This window comes from Callorhinus ursinus, unplaced genomic scaffold, assembly GCF_003265705.2.
Source record: "Callorhinus ursinus isolate GAN/ISIS: 27379988/994484 unplaced genomic scaffold, GSC_fseal_2.0 scaffold9, whole genome shotgun sequence".
Taxonomy (NCBI): Eukaryota; Metazoa; Chordata; class Mammalia; order Carnivora; family Otariidae; genus Callorhinus; species Callorhinus ursinus.
This window is the reverse complement of record NW_027397071.1, coordinates 40,932,604-40,955,672: the sequence shown is the minus strand read 5'-3', so window position 1 is coordinate 40,955,672 and position 23,069 is coordinate 40,932,604. Positions and strand designations below refer to the sequence as shown.

The 23,069-nt window shown below is 35.7% G+C and overlaps 1 pseudogene; it reads right to left on the bottom strand.

The window, feature by feature from the left end:
* Positions 1 to 13,360: 13,360 nt before the first annotated feature.
* LOC112824098 (U1 spliceosomal RNA) lies at positions 13,361 to 13,541 on the bottom strand (annotated as a pseudogene).
* Positions 13,542 to 23,069: the final 9,528 nt, after the last annotated feature.

Sequence of the window (23,069 nt, the reverse complement as noted above, 5' to 3'; positions counted from 1 at the left end):
CAAAAAAGCTTGAATTTGAATCCAGGCTACGCCATGAATCAGCTCTGATACCTTTATCAAGCAATTTGCCTTCTTTAACTTCATTCTCCTTATCTATAAATGGAGACAATACCCACTTTCAGATATAATAAACGAATTGAGTTAAATAATACTAAAATTGTTAACATAGTGTCAATACATAGTAAACACTCACTAAGGTAGATATTAGTATTAAAACTCTGTTTACTTCAAAATGAAAAGCACTAATTAAATTGCAATTTTTGTTGGAATCATGATTTTCTCAAATCAGTTCCATTGTCTCAATTCTGTCAAAAATAAACAAAAACAACATAAAAAAATTTTTTCTTACCAGAAATACAATACCATCTATCAAATACTCAGTGATCACTTAGTGCATACAAGAACTGTAGAAGGCACAAGAAAATTAAAAATAAGCAAAAAATAGTCCCTGATTTCAGAGATCTCAAAGGCTAGCAGGGGAAACATGCAGGTAAAAGTAACTGTACCATGAGTTAAATGCAGCAATGTAGATGTACACACACTATTGTGGTAGCATAGATTTCTGAAGAGGAATGTTAGAGAAAGAAATAGAGAAGAGCTTTCCTCAGTCATCCCGTAGAAAAGAGGAGTAAAAAGGGGAGGAAGGACATTCTAAATTGAAGAAACAGCATCAGCAAAGGGAGTATGGATGGAAAATGCTGGGTGTGTTTCCTGGGCAGAGAGTGGTCCCTGGCACCAGTGCAGAAGGTAGATAAGAGAGAGCAGAGCAGTCAGAGATGAGATAGTAAGTCAGGTGCCCTGCTCCGTCCATGTCAAAGATAGGCTGCAGCAATATTCATCCAGGGCTTTGAAGGCCATGCTCAGGAGTTAGGAATTATTCTCACTGACCACGCGGAGCCAGAATTATCAGAATGTTTTAAGCATGATCAAATTTATGTTTTTAAAATTTGCCCTTTTGGCTTTTGAAGTTTAAATCAGAGTTAAGAGCTGCTAGAGAAGTAAAATTAGTTCAGAGACTGTGGGGGTCTCCCTGCCCCCCTTTTTTGATGGAGGTGAAAATGGCACACACTTGGTAATTATGAAAATTATTAAGCATATAGAGTTTTTGTTATGCTTCCACCCCCCCCCCATAACCAGTCATGGGGTAAGTCAAGGTCAAAAAAAACAGGTCAGAGACATAAACCAAACCCACAGCTCCCGATTCTCAGTTCAGTACTTTATGCAGTTAAATAATGTGAAAATGTGCCTGGATGCTGCCTGATAGAGGGAAGGTTCCATTTTTATATGTAAAAACTACCTTTATAAGCACAAAATAAATTAGAAGAACTGTGCCACTTTAATCAATCTGTATTGCTAGAACTAGGCTCTATAGCTAGTAAAAGACTTCTACTTCCTGAGACTTCCTCATGCCTTGCAGTTTAGTCATGCCTCCTTGAGCACATAGAGGCATGAATAAACTTTAAAAGAGAAAGAGGAATATGCCTTCACTGCTTTTGTAAACACAGCAGCTGATGTGTTTGCCCTGAAGGGAGAAATCTGCCACTTTGTAAATTAAGCCTGAGTGAATTGCAGGGCTTCTAGACAGATACTCAGGAAATGGGAAGGCAAAGTTTTAAAACAAAATCATTACCCTCCTTCCAGAGCACAAGATACAGGGTAACCGGCTGTTCAGGAAGAAGGTCTAAAAGGTTCAAGCAGTATGGTATGTGCCCTTTATGATCACCTGAATCTATGGAAGTAGCTTCTTACAGAGACCTATTTTAAAATGAAGAATCATAAGTAAATTAATTAAAGTGACTTCTCCAAGATCAAACAGTTACCAAGTTGAAGCCCTGTAATTACAGCTCTGACCTCATGATGGCACACAAAGGGGATTTTTTTTTTACCAGGCCACTCCACAAGCAGTGAAAGCAGGGGCAGGTGATTGAATATGGTTTCATCCTGTCTTCTGTGTGTCCCAGGAAGTTTGTCTTTCCTGTGAATTTCCCTCCTTGCTTCCTGCTATTGAGAAATGTATTCCGTGTAATGACAAACTAAATTTCCTATTAATTCCATCCATTCATTCAGCAAATATCTATTAAGCATCTATGAGCTAAGTGCCGTGACAAAATCTCCAAGAAGTTCAAAATTGAGAGACAAAGTAGGAAAGAAAGATACCAAACATGTACTCACCAGAGAGGGTGGAAAGTATTTTAATTATTTTTTTAAAGAGCAGGTGAATCACAGATAAAATGGAATGACTAAAACTTCTTCTTTCCCTTTAAATCGCTGAAAATATACTGCTTCAGGTTTTGTTAAGCCCTTAAGAAATATCAGGTGCTAGACACTGACATATTCAGAACCACTTCCTAATCTTGACAGTGAAATGAAATATAAACTACATGATGAAAAATAGGAGTTCCCCCAAAACACTGGCCAGTCTGCCAAAATTTGAAATTCTCATAATTTGAATCATTAAAGTTATTAGACAACAAAAGCAGCAACATTATTATTTAAGGAGGCTCCATGCCCAGCATGGTGCTCAAACTCACAACCCTGAGATCAAGAGTCACATGCTTGACCAGCTAAGCCAGCCAGGCACCCCAAAAGCAGCAACATTGTTTTTAAAAAAGTGAATCCTAGTTAAAGCCATATTAATTCACTAAGAGGATTCATTCATTTAGATTAACCTGTTGATAGACCAGATCCTTAGACATTGATAATGGAAAAGGTGACCTCCCTGAGCTTTTGGATTGTCAGTAGATTCATCTAAAACACTCTCCCCTGGTGTCTTTAAAAGGCGCTCTAAAGAAGCATGACAAAGGATCTTCAAATGAATAGTTTCTAGAGATAATGCCCTCTCAGGAGATAGAAAAAAAAGCAATCATTTTCCTCAAACTATACAAAGACAAAAGGCCAAGAAAAGAAACTTACTTAAATTTAAAAATCCACTTGCCTCCTAAAAACAGGGTAATTAAATGTCATTTCAAATTTTAAACAAAGAATTTTCTCTGGCCTGCTATCACACAACCTGGAAGTTATGAATAAGCCACTATTTACCTGTGGAAGAGACTTTAGCACAGTCTTTCAAGTTGTTTTCAGTACTTTCTACTTATGACTTTTTCCCTTTAGAATAAAATCAACAAAGAACATTTTATCAGCAAAAAAGAAAGGTATTTGTGTTTAATGCAATATACTAAATAATATATTTAGATTTATGAACTACATTTCAAATGAATTAAAAAGGATCATTATAATGCTTTTTCTGAAAATCCTGTTGAATGTTTCTGTTATTTTTGTATATGCTACCCTTTCAAAGCTTGCCATACTTTAAAATCTCTCCTTTAGAGTTGAATTTAAAAAGTAGGTGATTTATACTTCATTTAAATTAATCTGTGGCTACTGATATTAAAAGTAGTGTGGTCATGACCTCTTCTCCAGTTTTGGGAAGAAGGTTGTTCAAGGCTTCTGATGAGTGTGTCCCTGCTGAACAGAGACTGAGGCTCCCCTGAGTGATGAAACCCACCGCAATCTACAGGGCCTGCACCTGGTGACTGGACATCATACATAGACTAACAGACACAAATCAACTAGCACTGTCTGAGATTTAAAAAAAAAAAAGGCCAAGGTCAAGGTTGTTACCTTTTTGATGTTTCTAACTCATTCTGATGAGCTCTCTTTGATGCTGCATTTCCATGACCCAGTTCATGCCTGTCTTGTCTGATGGACCCATTAGCTTAATTACTGACCATCTGCCTTAGAATGTGCAGACCTTACTGTTGTCAAATACATTTCACAAAGTTTGGCTCATAAGTCATCTGCATCAGAATCACCTGAGATCCTTATTAAAAATGCAGATTACTACAGACCTACAGTCTGAAGATGGAGCTGAGACATCTTTATTTTAAACCAGTATCTCAAGTGATACTTTCCAAGCTAAAGCTGGAGAACGAGTGACTTATAACTTGAGAAATTCTTATTCTAGAACTTGGTATCATGCCTTTAGTCACAAAATGGGGCCAATACTTTAATGGCCTTTCAGCTTATTGATGAGTTTTTCTATTTTCCTTTTTTTGTTACTTAAAAAACTATTTATTTGAGAGAGAGCTAGAGAGAGAGAGAGAGAGAGCGGGGAGAGGGGCAGAGGAAGAGAGAGAGAATCTTAAGCAGGCTCCATGCTCAGAGCAGAGCCCTACGTGGGGCTCAATCTTAGGATCCTGAAACCATGACTTGAGCCGATATCAAGAGTTGGACGCTTAACCAACTGAGCCACCCAGGCATCCCTCTATTTTCCTTTTTAAGATGCAGAAATGACATAACTCTGAAAAGCTCTGGCTTTAAAATGAGGCAAACCTAAGTTCAGCTTGTCTCAGTCCTCTCACCTATGGAAGAGAAAATTCAGGAGTATCTCATGTGGCTGGTTATTGTCTGTCTAGTCTAGAATGTAAACTGCATGAAAGAAGGGTCCTCTGTTGTCTACAGCGTTCTGTATTCTCAGCAATTCGGACAACAGCACATAGTAATTGCTCAAAAATATGTTGATTATGAGTTTGTTATAGAAGTTACCTTGATGAAAGGTATATATAAAACTGTAATGGCACCCGCAAAGTAAACTAAGCTGTTCTTGTTGTTATTTTTGCTACTATTATGACTTTAAAATACGAGAATGTTAAAAATAAGAGAAAATAGTAATAACAGACGTGTGGACTATGGTTTTCTTAGGAAGAAACAGAAAGTAGTATTAACTTTTCTTCAATAATGTATATATCAATTCAGCAAGGTAGAAAGGTGATTCTGATTCAGAGAAAAAAACTTGTCCTGTAGAAGAAATTATGCAATCAAACTTCAACTTTTCTTAGAGTTATGAGTGCTTAGAAAAGCATACATGGACTTGAGAAATGCTTTTTTTTTTTTTTAAGAATTGCTTAAGTTTAGATTTAGAACTCCGCTGAATGAAAATCAGAATGATACCAATTAACATTTTGTTAATAATTTGGTATATCTTTAAAGAGGGAGAAAGGTATTTATATCTTTCCAGATAAGTGAACTTGAATTATGAAAATAATCATATACCCATACTGCTAGCAATTCTCAAATGGATCCTACTGGTGGTCCTGAAAAACAATAATAACGTTTCACCCAAAGTTACCTTGAGGCCCACTTAATCTACTGGCACTTGTTACCAGCAATTCACTTATGCACCTCTGATTTGTCTCTGTCCAAATATCACCCAATCAGAGAAGCCATTTCTGTCTTCCTTATATGAAATAGTAACTCATCTCTCATTTTTTTTACTGCTTACCTTTCTTTATTTTTCTTCATGGCATTGATCACCATTCAGCATACTATTCTCTTCTATTCCTGTTTTGTCTGTGTCCTCACCCAACATAATATAAGCAGAAGATCTCAGTCAGTGGACCACTTAGACCACAGACTGTTTGTCCAGAGTTAGGCAAGGTTGTCAAAAAGGCAGAATTTGGGCCAAGACAGTGTTGGACATTGAACAGTCAGTACTAGTCTTGGGCAGTGATAGACTTAGTGATGCCGTCTCCAGCAGGAGGCTAATAGGCACTGAAAGTCACATGAAAATAATCTATTTGAATATCAGAGGCTAAGTTAGCATTTCCTAAAGCAGATTCTATGAAATGGTTTGGGGAAAAAACAGACAAAAAACAGGTAAATTGGGAAAATAAAATAAGGAAATATTTCTCCAAATCATACCTTGTCTTTGAGGTTCAGATACCAAAAACTATGAGAAACCTTGGAGCAAAAAAATCTCCTTACTTGAATACTCTGTGTTTCTCACACTTTTTTCATCAAGGAGTATTTCTTCTTCCCCATGTCACATGCATTAACAATGAGTTTTAAATAAGTGATCAAAGAGAATTAAGAATGCAACAGGTTTAGCCATTTGGGGAGGGAAGTAAACCTCTAAGAGAATGCCAATGAAAACTCCTTTGGCTCCCACAAACTCAAGTTAGGTAGATATGACTTCATCCTGAGATGTTCATTTCCCTCATAGAATTCATTAGATAGTTCATCTTGCTCGGTCTGAGTTTGGGGTCTAGATGGGGGTAGCTAATACCAAATAACAACCCCATATGCATTATTTATTTATTTCCATGTGATTCAGTGAAATACTAAGGTCACAACATTCAAACTGAACCCAAATGTATAGTGGGGTCCCTGAAGTAGTGCCGTTTATTTCATTGATATGTAAAACAGATCATTTTGATTCATGTTTAATCTAAAACCTGAGTGCAACCTGGGAAATCAAATAACACTTTTTTCCAGTAAGTATCTGTTCAAAGGGCATTTTGGAAAATACCAAATTTAAATGACCTCTCTTTTGCTCGGTCCTGAAACTGAGAAAAGGGAATTTTAGTATTCGAGGAGAAACCTGAGCCTGGGCCAGTAAATCTCTGCTGTGTCCTTTCCCAGGTCCTTACCATCAACCTTGATGGGTCTTTGAAGTCAGAGTAGGGATGGAAATGGTGCCGTGTTGGAAGCAGCGGCAACATGAACTCCAGATGTGCTGACAGGTGGCCTCCAGGAAGGCTTCACTATAAGGGCAATTAATATGGATGTGACCTTCATCCTGAAATGAGCCAAAGAGACTTTCCGATATTTTCCATGTGTCAGGTCTGAGACTATTTCACAGCAGTCAGGATCAGATAGAACAAGCCTATTAAGGCTCCCTGGATTCAAATTTGCAGAGGGTGTTTAGAGGAAAGAACATTTATCATGGAGGGTCCAAACTATTTTAAGTTTTTTGCCCTCAATAAATGACAAAACTGTATCTTAGAAGCCTCTATTCCCACCCTAGTTCACACCATACACACACACACCTCTACAAATCTACAGATACACACACACAGATATACATTTTACACTCTCATAGTATAATCAGTAAAATACATAAATGGAATATAAATTCCATTTGGAGTTATATAACACACTGCATCATTCTTTACATCATGGAGTTCACATAGAATATATTTATCCACTTCTTATGTGACAAATCCTACTCATATTTTAAATTTTAACTCACCCCCTCTAAAAATCTTTCCTTACTTTACTTCAGAATGAGTTAAATGGTATTTTCTCTGGGTTTCCAAAGCATCTTGAAACATCTGTCTCTTGGAAACCTTATTGTGTTACATTGAAATATGATTAAGCATCTTATGATCTGAAGATTTCTCAAAGGGCAAGAACGTAGTCTTATATTTTCAGAACCAAACACAGAGTCTGACACACACTATATTATCAATACTGCTTGTAGAATTTATCCATATCTGAGCCTGTGTACACAGTTAAATAGCAATTTATCCAGACAAGTTGGTTGAATGCCTAAGAGAAGACAAGCACATGAAAATATAATGGGTTAATATACTAAGTAATTCTGTGTGTATGAGAGACATTTCTTAAACCCACATTTGACTGATATGTTTAAATAGAGGTAATCATCTGATTAAGTATGTTTAAATGAAATAAGCAGGGGCACCTGGGTGGCTCAGTCGTTGAGCATCTCCCTTCGGCTCAGGTCATAATCCCAGGGTCCTGGGATTGAGCCCAGCATCTTGCTCCCTGCTCAGCAGGGATTCTGCTTCTCCCTCTCCCTCTGCCATTCCCCCCTGCTTGTGCGCTCTCTCTCTCTGTCAAATAAATAAAATCTTTAAAAAAAAAAACAAAAGGAACTAGATCTTGTCTTTTCAGTATTCCCTACTGGGGCGCCTGGGTGGCTCAGCCATTAAGCATCTGCCTTTGGCTCAGGTCATGATCCCAGGGTCCTGGGATCGAGCCCCGCATGGAGCTCCTTGCCCCGCAGGAAGCCTGCTTCTCCCTCTCCCACTCCCCCTGCTTGTGTTCCTTCTCTGGCTGTGTCTCTCTGTCAAATAAATCAATCAAATCTTTAAAAATAAATAAAAAAATAAATACAATAAACATAGTTTATAATTGTGGTGCTAAATTCCTCTCAAAATTTTATTTCATGGTAGAGGGTCTAAAATTTTTTAATCTAATAATTTAATTTTAGTTTGAATTAGTATTGTTTAGTCAAGCAAGGACAATAGGATAAAAAAATGATTTTTCCCATTGTCTTGAACAGAATATCTCAATCAAGGATGCTTGCTCTTACTGAATAAATATGATATATACAAATTGTTTGTATTTGGCTTGCAACCATCTTTCAGCATTATGTATTCCTCATATCTTTGAATACCTACTTTCTCTGGTTTTCCCAGTAGGCATAATCACAAGCAAAGAAGGGCACTCCTTTTGAGAAGTGAGATCATGGGATCACGGCAGCTGTCATTTAGATTATGAGTTGCTAACAAAGTACTTTTATTTCCCATATGGTCACAACTTAAACACCTATTTGGCTCTAGACCCCACAGGGACTGACTGAACTGTCACAAGGTTAAAAATGTGTACATACATAGCTGAGATTATTTTCAACTACTTATACTATTTTAGGCTTGTCTGATATTTTCTGAGAGCATACTATCTAATACCCCATCTGGAGTTTCTAACCATCGTCTGAAATATTTACTTTCAGAAACTTAGTATAATGGGTAAACTTTACCGACTTCATATCTACTTCATCTTCCAAATTACTAATAAATATAGCACATAAACCATCTTAACCTCTTATCCAATGTTGTTAAATAGTTTGAGGCTGATTCTATTTTCCAAAGTTGTTTCAACTGCCCCTCATGCTGGTGTTAAATATTTCTCTAAGTGCAGTCTCATTTTAAGTCCATTGTTCATCACTCCTTATAAGAAGATGACTCATCCACCTCCCCAAGGAAATAGCACTCCACTGTGGAAACAAATTTATCCTTTCATAATCATAGTGAAAACTGCTTTCATCAACTACTCAATGTCATGCATCACAAAACTAAGTGAAGGCTTCCATTCTCCTTTCTAGGCACCAAACAAGGTATTCAGAGCAGTGAGTTGTTTATGAGAACAGGAAAATGGTTCCCCGTACTATCTTTCCAATTTGTTGCCGAAGCAGGTAATTCTTCAATAATTAAGCTCATCCCTTATTATTCTCAATGTGAAATGATTTTGCACCCTACTGTTATTTGATTTATAACCTTTGCCTTTCAACCACAGTAAGAATTAACCACATTTTATGAGTTTCTCCTCTCCGTTTTGAGAGAAAAGCACGCGTATGAACGCTCGTGTGCACACACACACACAATAGCAAAGGACAAGCTTCAACAAAGGTACATCATATATAATCAGGAATGATGCCACTTTTCTCAAGATGGTAACTGCAAGGTTAAAAATTAAACCATTGGGAGCACCTGGGCGGCTCAGTTGGTTGGGCGACTGCCTTCGGCTCAGGTCATGATCCTGGGGTCCCAGGATCGAGTCCCACATGGGGCTCCCTGCTCAGCTGGGGGTCTGCTTCTCCCTCTGACCCTCTTCCCTCTCGTGCTCTCTATCTCTCATTCTCTCTTTCAAATAAATAAATAAAATCTTTAAAAAAATAAAATAAAAATTAAACCATTGGATGATTTAAAAAAAAAATCATCTTTGTCATTTCCTTTGTTTTTTAGAACAATTTGCTTAAAAAAGAATATGGCAAAAAGTCGAAAGACCTAAGTTTGAATACTCTATCTTTTTCATTGGCTATGTGACTTTTAGAAAGCCCAGCTAACTCCTAAATTTCATTTCTTTATCTGTAATGTGGATGATGATGACTGACCTGTTTACCTTGGCAGGTCATTATATGACTCAAATCAGATAATATATGAAGGAACTTTATAAGATGTAGAGCAGAATAAAAAGTGATGCAATATTATCAGTCTTCCCAGAAAATTAATAATGTTGAAGAAAATTAAAAATTAAGGCAATATCATGATTTTTTAACATAAGCTTGTGAGACCATATTTTTTTAAATTTCCCTGAATGTTGGGGCGCCTAGGTGGCTCAGTCTTTAAGCATCTGCCTTCAGCTCAGGTCATGATCCCAGAGTCCTGGGATCGAGCCCCACATCAGGCCCCCAGCTCAGCGGGAAGCCTGCTTCTCCCTCTCCCACTCCCCCTGCTTGTGTTCTCTCTCTCTCTCTGTCAAATAAATACATTTAAAAAAATCTTAAAAATTTTGTCCTGAAGGTTAAAAGATAATATTAAAAACCAAGCCTAGCACACTTAAGCTGGAGTATTGTTTAAGAGATATGGTTATAGCAAAACTGTACTTTAATAGAAATAAACATCAAGCAATAAAAAATGAGAAAGGCACAGGCAAGTAATTTTCCCACAAAATAGAATCAAATTATTCTTCCCAATAAGACTATGTATAATGGTGGTCATCCACTAGGCGGGGTAAGAGAGCCAAAGAATAAAGTAGAAATTTGAATGGAGCCCTTAAAAATGTAATCTAGAACGATGTGTCTTTATGTCTTTGGCTTCAAAGCAGTTAGAGAAATAGAGCACTCAGTTACAAGTAATATCAATAAACTTTGCTTAAAGAGAAACAGTCCAATGCCTTCACTGAGCAGTTGAATAAATTGTTTCAAAAAGAATTGCTGCAAAAGAGAGGGAGAGAGATAAAATGGATTGCTGTGAACTGGGTTACTAGAAGCTGACTATGGTTGAAAGGAAGAATTGATACATTTAAGAAAAACAAAGCCTATTGAAGGACATCTTGGATAGTCAGGCCATGGCGATAATTCTGTTAATCTCTTGTTCATTTCTTTCCCTTTCTCTAATTTGCTAAGAATATAGGTAATAAAAGAACTGAGATTGAGTTATATCCCCACTAGTAAACTAGGTTTGCAACCTTAGACAGGACCATGAAGTGGGACACTGTTACTTGATCTATAAAATGGGAAGTCAAAAGTAGGGATTGGGATTCTTCCAAATTTTAGTTATATTTTGTAAAAATTCTTTTTCTTTGAAGTGCTCTTCATGTATGCACTAAAGCTAATTTTTATTGCTTTGCTTCTTTCAGGATAAGAATTGAGACTTATTGCTTTCACTCTTAGCCACCAATGACTAATATTGGTATGCTCCACTCTGTGTCCTTCATGGCTCCTCACAGTTACTCTTCCCTCCTCTGTTTTTGAGCATCCATTTCTGTTTTAAGAGGTTTCCTTGATGTTTTAAGGTTCTGAAAAGTTCACCAGTCTAGAAATCTTTGAAGAGAGGAGTGACTAGAGATTCTGGAAAGCTAGGATAGTTGTGTCCAATAATTATCTCCATGATTGTTTAAGAGGTATGGTTATAGCAAAACTGTACTACTCTTTTATGAAAATAATGGTTTGGATATTTGAACGCTCATGGTCGACAGACATAACTGGGGGTTGGGAAAGGAAGGAGGACATCCTCCAATGATCTTCTCAAATAGGCAACACCTTGACTCCTAGGCCAGATATTTCTGAAATTCTTGATCCATAATGAAAACACATTGACAACAGTGTCCTAGAGAAATGAGTCCTACCATGATCTTAGTAGTAACTTTGGTTCTAAGAGAAGATATGATAGCTGTAAGGAACAGATGCTCCACCTTCCACCATATTATCCATCCATAACAGGCAAAAATGCTGGCATGATATGTGGCCAAAATGAAAAGTAAATAAGACATAGGCACTTACCCTTATAGCTATAATGCACTGTGTGCCTAAAATATAATAGGGTATTTCCTTCATTACTGATAATACTATTGTACAAAGGGACTTAGTAACCTCCCAAAGTCATGCAACTAGAAAGAAGGGCTTAGTAACCTCCCAAAGTCATGCAACTAGAAAGAAATAAAGTCAAAGATTTAATGCCAGATTTATCTGAGCACAGGCATTAGATGTCCAGGATTTTTTCAGGTGCCATCAAGGATAAAAGAAGCAGTGGTAGCTAACAGAACTGAGTACTTGCTACTTTCCAGGCACTGGTCTAAGAATTTTGCATATCGCACCTCATTTATTCTTCACAATAAGATTTTTAGATAGATATTATTATAATTCAATATTTAAATTTAAAAAATGGACATAGAATTTAATTAACTTGCTCACTGTTGACCATCTAATAAGTGGCAAAAACTCTTTATTTTTTTTTTAATTTTGACCTCAAAGCGAATGTTCTTAGCCACTACTCTTAATATACAATGTTTGAACTCTAAAAGACTATATTCTATTTGGAACCAGAATTCCATACTCATACACTCAATGCATTCATTCAATGTATCTTTATTAAGTACTGACTATATGATACACTCTATTAGAAACTGGGGATCCAAAGAAAAGTAAACCAATGTGTCTGCCTTTGGGAACTGATAACAGTACCAGTAGCCAAAACCAAACCTGATCACAGAAGGCCATCTATACTTACATGATCACATATGATAAAAATCACAAATCCTAGCCTGGGTAGAAATAGAACAGAAATAGAATACTAAAAGCAAGATGAAAATGATGGTAGTATTTATTTCAGATATGCATAGAGTCATGCTATATGTTGAATTAATTAAACTAAACCCTCAACAAACATCCTGTACTGGGCCTTTTTTAGATACTCAGGAAACTGCTAGTAAAGGGAAAAGAGAGAAAAATTCCCTATCTTAATGGAGCTCAAATATGATAAAGCCCCAATTATCTTTACTGTATTACCTTTATTATATTACCTTTATCAGTAGAAGTACTATTAGTCTAATTAATATATAAATAGAAGACATTTGCTATTGATTTTGTATATTTCCTGGTATATATGGAAAGACAAAGGAGTATGTGATTTTATAAACAAATATCATTCACTCTTCAGATCTACTGATTGAAAAAATAGTTAACATTAAATACTGACGATCATTATATCTCCTGTTTAGTTTGAATATCATTTTCCTCTAGCAGATAGTGAAATAATACCTTACTTCTACTTTTTTTTTTTTTCTTTTTTTGTGTCCAGGAAACCTCCACCAGTTTCGGAAACCCAGATCGGTGGGCAAAGAATGGTCAACAGAATTAACCAGCAGCATATAGCCCTCGTGGCTGGTTGCCCCCCGCAAGAAAATCGAAAAGACCTCCCAAGCACCCTAAAAGCAAGTGTCCTGAAAAACATAACTGTTCAAGACGGGAGAAAACAAAACAAGCTCAGCAAATCCAAGTTTGTCTGAAGCCGTGTGAGTGCTCTACTGTACCCCATCGCGGTTACAGCCAAAACTCTGCCTTTCCGTAAACTGCAATAACCAGGGGAAAGCGCGAACGCAGTCCCCCACTACCACAAATTTTTTTTTTAAAGATTTTATTTATTTATTCGAGAGAGAGAGAATGAGAGATAGAGAACACGAGAGGGAAGAGGGTCAGAGGGAGAAGCAGACTCCCCGCTGAGCAGGGAACCCGATGTGGGACTCGATCCTGGGACTCCAGGATCATGACCTGAGCCGAAGGCAGTCGCTTAACCAACTGATCCACCCAGGCGCCCCCCCACTACCACAAATTATGCAGTCGAGTTTCCCACATTTGGGGAAATCGCAGGGGTCAGCACATCCGGAGTGCAATGGATAAGCCTCGCCCTGGGAAAACCACCTTCGTGATCATGGTATCTCCCCTGCCAGGTACCTTACTTCTACTTTTAAACCCCTTTGTTGAGCTGTTGAGCTGTTGAGTTCCATCCCAGCAGTGTGCGTGCATATAGGACTGCATGCCAGTCAAGCACGTTCTCTCACTACCTGGCAGTCTTCCACCCCCACCCGATGCCTCAGCTGTCCTAAATCAGTTAATATTAAGTAAAAACAGGATACTACACCTCTACTTTAAATCCACACCATCTTATATTTTATCCTAAAATATTCCTTTTCTCTTGGTATCTCTGAAATTTTCTTTTAACCAAATGTATTGTGCTTTTGACTTCATGGCAAATAGGCAAATTAAACATGAAGAAATAAAAGCACTGCCCAATCTGGCTTAAGTGCAGAAGTCCATTTAATTCTACTGCTCTTCCCAAGTAGTTCCCAGGGTCCACACTGAATGGATATAATTTTGCAGCTACTAATTTTCTTAGGGGTTCAAAAGAAGTCATGAGAAAATATGTATGTGGCCAAAAAAGAGCTTTTTAATGCATTTTGCAATTTATGCAAATCCATACCTACTATAGCTTGCCATTTAGGAAATTACCTTAAACCATTTTCCATTCACCCACCATTAACCTAGCTTGACGGATGTCCACTAACTTCTCTACAGTTAAGGCACTATAAAATCTCCATTTATCCCACCAGCTCGGTTTTATTTCACTCAAAAGCCTCCTGCCACCCCCAATGGTTGTTAGCCACCATGCAGAGCCTTCCCATTTTTGTTTTAGTGAAAATCTTTCAAACGAATACTCAAAAGCATTTACCTCAGAACCCCCTCCTCCATGGCTCAATGTATTGCTGAAAACAAAGCTCAAAGATATTTTCTTTTTATTTTTTTTTTTAAAATAATACAGTTGTACTTAACAGATTGCTCCATTTGGGAAAAGATTGATACGAATCATTTCTGCTGTACAAGCATCCCTCAGTAATGCACATGCCGTTACCTGTTGGTATTTTTCTCTAGCTGCTTGAGTGTACCTGTCAACTTTGAAAGAGGCAATAGCTGATTTTCAATGCAAGCTCATCTGCAAGCCGAAGCTCAAAAAGAAACTCTCAAATAGAGCTTTTACGTAATGCCTTGTTCCTACGGAAACCATTTTTGTTTTGTTTGGAGAAGAACTGACCCGTTTCTATCTTATGAAAGAGTGTGTGTGCATTTGTGTGTTTTAGTTTGCTTTTTGATCCTCAGACTATAATTATAAACCCTGATTCATTCATGTTGAAATGACATTATCTTATATGTTTTCTCTGTTTATTCTTTACTCAGTGAGAGGGTTTGAATTTGAACTGAGGAGACTGGAGACAACCTTTGATATTATAAACATTTTAATTGTTTATTAATATAAATAACTATGGATTTATTGAGATCAGGAAGGTAAATACAGTAATATCACTATGTTAATTTATTGATAAAGTATCTCAATGAGAAGGTAGTTATTCTAGGCTTCAGAGAAAAAAGAAAAGTACTTTTTTACAAATTGTTCATAATATATATTTCTCCATGTTTACTAAAAGATGTTGACATTCACACACCTTCAAGTACATTTAGTCAAAAGTTATTGTTTATCTTCTATATATTGTGCAATGTGAGGATCACTGTGCAAATCAGACTGTTTTGATCCTAAAACTTCATTTTCCTTTCTTCCCTTGGGGAAAAAACCCTGTTCAATTTTCAATGACTTTCAATAAAAATTCTAGTTATTCCAGATTGTTCATATCTCTGAATAAGGGAATCAGGCCCAAATGGAAGACTTCTTTTTCTATCTGTAATATAAAATGTTTTTGAAAATTGGTGGCCCCAATGTCAACGCATTGTGGGAAATAACAAATACAATCAGTAATTTCTTTGTTTCTGAGATGTATTCCAAAGTGCAGAGTATATCTCAGGGACAAATCTGGATTTATCTTTCTCCTTGATTACAAAATCCATGGAATTAGGAATGAGAAAATCATAAAATAATTGTATATGATAGGAATGATTCTCCTTTTTTGCCCCATTTCCTATCAGTATGCATGAAGTAATTACCTCCTTTTTCCTTATAAATAACACCTAACAGCCTGGGAGGCATGGTTCATACCATTCATTCTCAGGACTATATCTCCTGCCTTTGATGTTGTAGGCACACAATGAGAGGGAGATTTGTTCATCATTCAATTTTGCTTCCTCTCCAGTATGGCTATCACTCAACAAAGATATTGTATAATTAAAGCACTATGTTCTCTGAGGGGACAAGAGAGCCCAACATGAGTAAAGTTCCCATTATGGATTTGTTTTTTCCATGACTATTCTGTTTCTGTTTTTTGTTTTGTTTTGTTTTGTTTTTTTAATCATCACTCCCACCAAGCAGTGTTTGCCTATTGAGACAGTAACTAAATGAGTTGAGAATTCTGTCAGGTTTATATCAGCAGTGGGTACCACAGACATTACCAACTCATTAAAAAAAGAAATTCAGAAGAAACAAATGCAAATTCTTTCTCTCACTTTCAGATATCAGTTCTTGGTTCATAAGGTAGAGATGCAAACTATGGCTCCACAGTAGACCAAGTTATTTTTGTATAAACAACATTAATAAATGCTTAAGTAAAAGTTGTCTTATAATTTCATTTTTGTTTCATTATAGCTATGTGCATTACATACCCAAAAGAGTTTAAATGACCCCACATTAGCACATCTTTTGATAATAGTAAAACCTCAGTAAATATAAGCTATTATATTCATAAGAATGACACTTTTGAAAATAAAACCTACCCTGAAAGGATAATATTGATATTCCATCATTGAAGAAAATTAAAACTATGTGTTGGAGGCTTAGAAGTGAATTCCAAGTAAGGAGATCCAAAATTGTTTTAAAAAAATAGGACTTCATTTTTTAAATCACTTCATCTTTGAATTCAAATGTATTAGATTCTTAAGGTGAGAATGGTCATAAATAATTAAATGTCCAGCGGACATGTTTGTAAAGACTTAGTCCTTTCACTCTAAGAGTATTTTTGAAACTTTTATTTACAGAACCATGGGTTTCAACAGCGTTGCCCCAGCTCCTACTGCCAGGATCTGGGGAAAAGGGGTTAGGACAGTGATGCTTCTTATGTAGGCAACTAAAATACTCAAAGTAGAAAAAAAAGTTGAGAAGAATCTTGACGTAGAATATGGCACAAGGTTTTACGAAAGCATTTTTTATTATTAAAAGATAATATATGATGATACTACAAAATGAAAGGCGGTAGGATAAGGTTGAAAGATCACTGACTTCAGAGACAAAGAGACCGGGTTTGATTACTGTGATTATTACTTAAAAAGGTGACAGTCCTAGGCAAGTTATTAAACCTTTGAGATTGCTTATTCATGTGCAACACAGTAAATACTTTTAAGAGCTATTGTAATGAGTATACTAAGTAACATGTGAAACTTTCAACACAGCGTATGGAACATACAAGCAAAAATCCTGCACTTTCTAAGACAGCCTTGTGAGTATGCTCAGCTGAAGTGAATGGAGCAAGATACTAATGTAAGAGCTATTTATGAGTGTATAGAGAAAATGAAGATTAGATTTAAATTATAAGAGCCATAGCTAAGATTAGTAACAGTACAGTACTACAGTACCATGGTTCAACTTATGCTGTGAGCTGCAACTCCCAGCCAGCCACAGGATCACAAGGGTAAACAAGTGATACACTTACAACCATTCTGTACTCAGACAATCATTTTGTTTTCCACTTTCAGTATAATATTCAACAAATTACATGAGATAGTCAACACTTTATTATAAAATAGGCTTTGTGTTAGATGATTTTGCCCCATTGTAGGCTAATGTGAGTGTTCTGAACACGTTTAAGTTCAGCTAAGCTAAGCTATGGTGCTCAATAGGGTAAGTATATTAATTGCATTTCAATTTACAATATTTTCAATTTATGATGGGTTTATCAGGACATAACCCCATTGTAAATTCAGGAAGATTTTGTATGCAAAATATTTTGACTCCCTTTTATCAGAATAGAATGTCTAAATGAAAGTAATTTCCCTCTTTCATGTGTGAATATAATTAAAAAGATATATATATATAAAGATGTTTTGGTATTGTTATTTGGAAGACAGGAGGTAAATGGCAGGCTTTAATAAATATCCTGCTGCCATTTTGGAGAACATGAACATTTTAAAACCTCATGATTTGAGGCAGTAGATGGTATGTTGCAATCCCTCATGTACCATGATGTTTCTGTAGTATTTAACATTATTAACAATTTTCATAAATTACCTTTTCACATTTAAATCCCTTCTCCAATTTCCCCTACAAACATTGAAAGCTTTTGTCATCCCAGCTGCGTACTTTCTCTCCTTTCACTTGGCATAAGGAACACTAAGTGAGGGGGAAAAAAGTGCTTTAATATCACTATAGGATTGTAGTCCCCAACTTCATTTAGGACCTTGGTTGTGACCATGAATCCTTTAATATGCCTCTGTTTTGCTTCCTTTTGCAACTCCAGCTGAAACTGTTCCAAAATTTCCCATCTCATTAAGACATTTGCACCTCACATTCACTTTTAGCAGATGCCTTTAACTTTCATTTCAGAGAAAAAGGTGATGTTTCTGTTACCTGGGATGACAAGAATCCCAACTTTTTCTTCCACCACCCACAAATATATATCTACATCAAAAAAATCCTATTTTATTTTTCCTGTTTTAGTAGGCAAGTGTTATTCTATGTTCTAAATAGACCTCTTCAGAGACCTATCTCCCTATCCTTTAATTCTTCCTCTCTCCTCATTCTTAAGGATATGAACACACTTAAAATTAACAACATTAAAAAACAGCAAATAACCATTACCAAACCAATAGTGAAGTAAGATGCGAACATCACTGTTACCCATTTTATCACCATTCACTTACTTGTCAATTCACTGTTAGCTGGATGCTTTTTCTCACCCATCACTGAAACTGCTGTGGCTGGGGTTAAAACATCCTTAGGAAAATAATACCAGATAGATAGTTGGAAAACCCAGGCCTATGAAAAAGAATCTTTGTTTCAGAAATAATAAATATAAAAAACTCATTCTTACTTGTTCTTAATTTAATTAAAAGATAATTGACATTTATGTGGCTAGGAAGATGGGGTAAACATACGTTTCCCTACTTATTCCAATTAAAAAAAAACTAAAAACATTGAATATAATTTATTAAATAAACACAAAAAGTCTGTGAAAGGTGGAGCAAAGATAGACTATGTATCTCAGCATCCAAGGGATGACATGATGGTGATTTTTTGGAGTTTCTATTTTTGTCTCAGAGATCTAAGACCAGGGACTGAATAAGCTAGCAACCTGAAAAGACAAGAGCAGAAAAGAAAGGCCTCACCAGAAACTGTTCTCTCTATCCAAAGAACTGGTTAAGAGGCAGCTTAGCACAACAGAGATGTTTTAGACATAATCACTCTAGTTCACCCAAAGAACACACACATACAAAAATTGTGGTTCCACCCAATCCATGTTAGCAAAGGGCAAGTGGAGAGCCTGGACTTCCACTTTTGTGAAGTTGTAATGAGGTGATCTAACATCTGTACTAGGGTAGTGTCAGAGAATGCCAAGTAGGGAGCCAGAGTTTTCTTACCAACCAACAATATACTCTTCCCCAAGGAGGGATAAGATAAGTGGAGACTTAAAATATCACTGTACTCCAAGGAGAATATTACATTGCATATATACACATGTATATACTATACATACATATTATATTATATATATTATATACTATACAGCAACACCAAATGCTGGAAGATGCAGAGAAACCAAATCACTCCTAAAATGCTGGTGAGAAAATAAAATGATACTGCCATTCCGGAAAAACAATTCAGCAACTTCATCAAGAACTAAATAAACAGCTACTATATAACCCCAAAATTGCACTCTTGGGTATTTATTCCAAAGAAATAATGACCTATGTTCAGACAAAAAGCCAAACACAAATCTTTATAGCAGCTTTATTTGTAATAGCTCCAAACTGGAAACAACTCAGGTTTCCTTCAAAGTGTGAAACTATACCACTCAGCAATAAAAAGCAACAAAATCCTGATATGGGCAACAACTTGGGTGGATCTCCAAAGAAGTGTGTTCTGTGTGAAATGGCTGAGTGAAAGAAAGCCAATCCTAAAAGAAAAATTACTGTATAATTCCATTTAAATAACTTTCTTAAAAGTGACAAAATTATAGAAATGGGAAGCAGATAGCGTCCCCAGGGGCTAGACAGGGGTGGAGTGGGGAGGAAGCAGCTGTAACTAGGAAAGGGCAGAATGAGAGCTCCATGTTCCAATGGAGACATTCTGTATACAAACTGTGCGTGCATGTCCAGTTTCTGGTTGTGATATGTACTATAGTTTCGGAAAATGCTATCATTGGGTGAAACTAGATAAAGGTTACGTGGAATCTCTCTACAACTGCAACTGCGAATGAATCTATCTCAAAATAAAGTTTAATTGAATAAAGTAGAGATAGGAAAAGACTGTTGAATATTGAATGCAAAAAAAAAAATAACAAGCTGAGTGGTTTGTTGTATTTATAGAAATGACATAGAAAATTAAGCAAAATATTTCTAAATTTCCCACTGGCCAAAGAATGAAAACACAAGGAAAATTAAGAAATATTTTGGACTGAATGATTAAAATAACAAAACATCAAAATTTATAGTATGCCACTAACACATTTTTAAAGGAGAATTTTTAGTTTAAATACTTATATTAGAAAGGAAGAAAATTCAAAATTATTGATCTTAGTGTATAAATGTAAGAAGCTAAACAAAAAGATTAATTAAAGCCAAAGTAAGTAGAATGAAGAAAATTGTAAATACATGAGAAAAATTAAATAAAACAGACCAAACAACAGAGTGAAATCAATAAAACTAACAGTTGCTCCTATGGAAAGATCATTATGATCAATAACCATCTAGCTAAACTGATTACACAAAAATATGATTTAGGGGCACCTGGGTGGCTCAGTTAGTTAGGCATCTGCCTTCAACTCAGGTTATGATCCCAGGGTTCTGGGATCGAGGCCCACGTCAGGCTCCCTGCTCAGCGGGGAGTCTGTTTCTCCCTCTCCCTCTGCCTCTCCCCTTGCTCATGCTCTTTCTCTGGAATAAATGAAATCTTTAAAAAAATACATTTTAGAGAAAACACAAATTATTAATATCAGGAAATAAAGATATGACATTTTTACAGATACTACAGACATAAAGACTTTAAGAAAATACATTTGACAACTTAAATGAAATGGATACACTACTTGAAAGCTAAAAACTACTCAAACCGAAACAAGGAAAAATAGAAATTCTATTAGGCCTAAATCTGCTAAAGAAAATGAATTCATAAGTTAAATATTTCTATAAAGTAAATGCTGGTCCAGATGACCTCAATTTTCTTCCAAATATAAAGAAGATATAAGACCAGCTTTACACAAGAAATAGAAAGAGAAGACTTTCCAATTCACTTTATGTCAGTGAACTTTGATACCAGGCACAAAAGAATATTATAAGAAAATAACATGTGATTTTAAATTAAAAAAATATATATATATGTATAAGAAAATACAGGTCAGAACAACATAATTTATCTACATAGACATAAAAACTCTTAAAAAGTGAGCAAATAAATGCAGCAGTATATAAAAAGAATAGATTAATATGATCAAAGTGGGTTTAGCTCATGAATGCAAGTTTAGTTTTGCTTTCCAAAATCAATTAAAGCAAGTGGTGAGATAATTAAAGATGATAAGATTAGCCCAATAAATGCAGAAAACTCATTTGACAAAAAATAGTATTTTTTTCAAAATTTTTATGAAAGAAATTTTCAGCAAACAGAAGAAATAAAAACGTTCTTCAATGTGGTAGAGTATAATTAAATTTATGTATGTATATAAGTATGTACATGTGTATGTTTGCACACATACACACAGCCACAGCTGATAGCATAATTAATGGAGAAATACAGAGCACATTTCTTCTGTCCTATAATATGTGAGAGGTCCTATCCAGTATAAAGAGGTAAAAAAAGTATAAAGTTTAAAAAGAGAGAATAAAGCATGATTATATGTGCAGAAAAGCTAAAAAAAAAATCTACACACACAACCCCCCCCCCAATTACAAGAATACTTTTAGCAAGGTCAGTGTACAGAAGGTCAATATAAAAATCAATTGTGTTTTTTTACTAGCAAAAATTTAGAAAAAAAATTAAAATATATATTATTTAGGGTATATAAAATTATAAAATATGGTGGCATAAATTTAACAAATGATGAGAGAAACACCTACACTGAAAACTGATATCAAATGCCAATTTTAGTTAAGGCAGTCCTAAGTAAATGGAGAGATATGCTATACTTATGAGTTGGAAAACCCCTAATTGTTAAGATTTAAATTCTCCCTAAAATGATCCATAGAATTAACCCCTTCCCAATTCAAGTCCTAGCAAGGCTTTTTGGAAGAATTGACAAACAGATTCTAAAATGTATATGGAAATTTTAAGGATCTAGAATAGCCAAACAAATATCAAAAGAACAAAGTTGAAGAATTTCTATTGCCTGATTTATTTTCTTTTCTATTGCCTGATTTAAAGTGTTACTAGATAGCCACAGTATCTAACACATTGTGATAGTCCTAAGGATATATAACGTAATCACCGGTAACTAGATCAATGGAATAGACTCAGGAGTCCAGAAATAACCCATACTTTTACTTTTAAAATTGATTTTCTACAAAGGTACCAAAGCAGTTCAGTGGAGGAAGGGAAGTATTTTAACACATGGTGCTGGAACAACCACAAGAAACCTTCAACCTTATCTCATATACAGACAAAAAATAATTTGAGAAGATTCATAGTCCTGAATGTAAAACACAGGGGAAGATCTTTGAAACACTGATACCATGATTTCTTAGACAGCACCCAAAATACTAACAATGAAAGGAAAAAAGAGTAAATTTGACTTCAGCAAAATGTAAAAATAAATTCTTATTTTTTCAAAAGAACCATTAAGGAAACAAAAAGATGTCACAGATGGTGAGAAAACGTTCACTCTATATCCTATCTAACAAAATTTTGTTTTCAGAATCTATAAATATATTTATAACTCAATAATAAACAAAATTTTCAGATTTATATAGACACTTCATAATATATGTTATGGGCTGAATTGTACTTCCTCAAAATTAATATGTTGAAGCCCTAACCTCCCAAATGCAACTGTATTTGGATATAGCATCTTTAAAAAAGGTGATTTATGAAGTCATTGAAATGGGCCCTAATCCAATCAGAGGACATTTGGCCACACAGATAACAGGAAATTTGGATACACAGACAACAAGAATTGCCTTGCATGGAGGAAAGATCATGTGAAGAAGCAGTGCTGTGCAAGCCAAGGAGAGAAGACTCAGAAAAAACAGACCTGCAAATACCTACATCTTGGACTTCTAGCTCCCAAAACTGTGAGAAAATAAATTCCTGTTGGTTTAGCCACCCAGTCTGTAGTGTTTCTTTACG